The sequence below is a fragment of the Anopheles gambiae genome, chromosome 3 (assembly GCF_943734735.2).
Source record: "Anopheles gambiae chromosome 3, idAnoGambNW_F1_1, whole genome shotgun sequence".
Classification (NCBI taxonomy): Eukaryota; Metazoa; Arthropoda; class Insecta; order Diptera; family Culicidae; genus Anopheles; species Anopheles gambiae.
In genome coordinates this window covers 56,014,519-56,018,105 of record NC_064602.1, presented here as the reverse complement: position 1 = coordinate 56,018,105, position 3,587 = coordinate 56,014,519, and the positions used below count along the sequence as shown (strand labels likewise).

Sequence of the window (3,587 nt, the reverse complement as noted above, 5' to 3'; positions counted from 1 at the left end):
CCTCTATGTTCCTGCCAGAATACTCCGTCGCCGAACAATGTTGGCAGTCGCTGAAATCCGAACAACATTTGGCTCTCGCAACCCCCTTCTTTGTATGTGCCGTCTATTAAATTCAGCTGACGATATTTACGAGCCTGGAATGACGATAACGGAACTGCCTTCACTTTTAAGTGTTCGGAATGCGTTCAACAATAACAATATATAAATGTTCTGTTCGTTACCTAATGTGTATTGTAAACAAATTTTGACTCGAGAGGGCTTCATAGTCCATCGATTAATAAACTAAACTAAACTAAACTAATAACATTTTGTTGATAACTTTTAAGTTAAACAGCACCTACCACAACTATATGGACAGTCGTTTTTGACGATTTGTAGAAAATACGTAAGAGATAGATGTTACGGCTCTCGGTAAACGACTTTTGGAATTTTTAGAATCTTTGACTTTACTGTTTAGCGCTGGGTTTAAAAACATGTCCGACTTGTCTGGTTTACCGATCAAGAGATCGATCATATCCGCCTGGATAATCGTGCTTCCTGTTCTCGTCTTCTACCAACGACCTGCTACTTCATGCGTTTACAATCGAAAGCCGAGTTTGTTCGCACTAACAATTGATAAAAACAGTAAACGTGTGAGTTGTTCAAACTACTATTTCACATCGAATATTTTTTTTCAAATTTTTTAAAACGTTTTTACCCTACTTATTACGAAAACACAAATTTGTAGTCGCAGCATAACTATAAAGACACTTCGAAAAATAGGGTTTTTGTGCTAACTTCTTCTTCTTCTTTGGCACAACAACCGTTGTCGATCAAGGCCTGTCTTGTACCCACTAGTGAGCTTGGCTTTCAGTGACCCATTGTTACCATAACAGGCTAGTCAGTTCTACGTATGGGGGCACAGTCTATTCGGGGCTTGAATCCAAGACGGGCATGTTGTTAAGTCGTACGAGTTGACGACTGTACCACCAGACCGGCCCATGGTTGTGCAAACTAACGCATTTTAAAATCGTTCAAAAATATACCCAAGTGCCACAATTCCACTAAACAAACACTAAACGGGTTCTAAACGACTCAAGCTCCCAAACTAAACGGAATATAAAAAGACTTCGTTTAGCAGACGGCAAACGACTCATGCATTCTAATACAGGGTTTTCCATTCCAATTAACAACTGTCCAGAGTCTACTAGCAATCCTCGATTTGAAAAACACGATTGTCTACCACTTACAAACAAGTCAAGCCATTTTTGGTACACTGTCCATTTCAATTTCACAATTGTCGTCTTCGAAAACACACGTCAGATGCGGCACGGGTTGTTTTGGTTTTGGCTGGAACGTGTATCACTTGTCTGTAAGAATTGAACCATGCTATAAACAGATCTTGATTGCATTAGAGAATATGGGAAAGTTGAGCAATATGGACATGCTAAGCAGTTTTATCATTTGGTTTTAGTTATACTTGAAGCGTTACAATTTTTAAGTTATTTTGGGACGCTGTAATATTTTTTTTACATTTACTACCAGTAAAAGCACCGATTAATGTACAAATTTCTGCATTGTATTGAAAAAATTAAGTACAGATAAAACTGCCTAACGTGTCCATGTTGCTCAGCTTTCCCAACTTCAAGTGATACACGTTCCAGCCAAAACCAAAACAACCCGTGCCGCATCTGACGTGTGTTTTCGAAGACGACAATTGTGAAATTGAAATGGACAGTGTACAAAAACGGCTTGACTTGTTTGTAAGTGGTAGACAATCGTGTTTTTCAAATCGAGGATTGCTAGTAGACTGTGGACAATTGTGAATTGGAATGGAAAACCCTGTAAATTCGACACAAGCCGGGAATTTTGTAGTTCTTGTTTAGTTCTATTTCGTCTCAAGCGTTGTACACCGAATGATCGTTCAGTGGCCAAACGTCACATGAATGCGCGCCCCGCATTGGCGTGCCATAACCCAACCGGCATTATCGCGCGATTTTTATGTGTATCTATCATTTTTCTCATTCTAACATTCAGAAAAATTTTCATTCTGTCTTGCTCTTCTGGGTGTTGGTCAGTTTTTGCTCGCAACTTGGCTGTGTCACACCAACCATCCTCATGTTTCATATGGTTCTTCTCTTTCCATCGTTAGAGAGAAACTCTTGCGTCTCGCTTTTCTGGGACTTGTCCAATTTCGCTTGCTACACCAAGCGTTCACGCAAGCGATCTTCTCTCGTCCGCTCTTTGTATCATCTTGCAGGTACTCCCCGATATACGCTATTAATGCGGACCGGAGGCAATAGCGTATCTCGAATATTAGCAAATGTCGAGTTTTCAGTCAAATTATAGCTAATTTTCGTATAATTTTGCTTGAAGTGGTAGGATTTACCACTTAATAAGTTATTTGATCTGATTCAACTGAAGATTACAATTGTACACCTTTTGAAATGGCTTTTAATATTCGATCAAAAGGGAATTTATTTAGAATTTGATATTCGATGTGTCAAATTAGTACAATTTGCTCAAAAAACTTTAAAATTTAGAAAAAAAGCTTATAGCGAAATCGCGTATATCGAGTATGGCGTATATCGGGGAATACCTGTATAGCCACCAGAGGAAGGCGCTGCTTCGCGTTCACATGAAAATGTGGTAGTGTGAAATCAAGTTTGCAAGCGGTAGGCTACGTCGATGCGTGCCCGTTTTTTTCTCTCGTGAAACCAGTGCGGAAAAACTATTTGGTAAGTACAGCTTTTAATAAAGGATTGTATCAATCTGTATCAAACTGAATGGTATTAATAATTGGTGATATCAAATCAATTTCGTTTTCTATAGCAAATCGTAACACACGCACAAACGGAAGTGAGCACGGACCACGATAGAAATAATTAATTGGTTGGTAAGTATCATGCTTCGCGTTAAATGGAACAGCGGTTTTCAAAATAGATAATATTTCCCTCTTTCACCAGCAGTGCCAAAAACAAAAGGACAGGAGAGGCAGGAACGATCATTCAACGCGTTAGCGCCGGACGAAGGAGAAGCGGCAGGAAGGCAGGAACGATCCCCCAACGTGCTCGCGAAGGCAGGAACGCGCCTGGTAGAGGAGAGGCGGCAGGAAGGTAGGGACGATCATCCAGCACGCTAGCGCAGCACTTGGGAACAGCGCGGGGGAGGCAAGCAGGAATAATTTTTAACGCGTGCACACCATTCGACGAAGACAACGCTGGATGAAAGGAAGAACGAGGAGAGAAGGCAGGCAAGACGGGTACGTGTGTATTCCGCACCGGTTTTCGGCAGTGTGAATTGTGTGAGTATGTAAATTTGTATGTGCGAGTAAGAAGGTAAAATAAAGAGCGTAAGCATGTACGGAATCGACAAATGAGAGAAAGAGCTTTGTAGGGAGAATGAAGAGAATGAAAGAAATTGAGAAGGGATGTAGCATACATAAACCAAATGTATGATACACGCTGTCGCACGATTTCAAAAACCTTCTCTATAGTTCTGCTATCGAGAACGATTTGACCGCGCTATAGAGAACACTTTTTCTATACAAAAAAAACCGCTTGCAACGTGACAATGTCGGTTGGGAAGGCACTGGTCTAATCTTGTTG

At 40.7% G+C, this 3,587-nt stretch overlaps 1 long non-coding RNA gene across 3 annotated transcripts; it reads left to right on the top strand.

Moving 5' to 3' along the window:
• The first annotated feature begins 1,679 nt into the window (after positions 1 to 1,679).
• On the top strand, positions 1,680 to 3,355 carry LOC133393727 (uncharacterized). 3 transcript variants are annotated; one of them, XR_009766345.1, is made up of 3 exons: positions 1,680 to 2,717; positions 2,812 to 2,875; positions 2,946 to 3,355. It is a non-coding gene; the product is annotated as an uncharacterized LOC133393727 (long non-coding RNA). The 3 variants fall into 3 exon arrangements; XR_009766344.1 differs by having other exon boundaries at positions 1,689 to 2,717; positions 2,949 to 3,355; XR_009766343.1 differs by lacking the exon at positions 1,680 to 2,717 and having other exon boundaries at positions 2,724 to 2,875.
• The last annotated feature ends 232 nt before the right edge of the window (positions 3,356 to 3,587 follow it).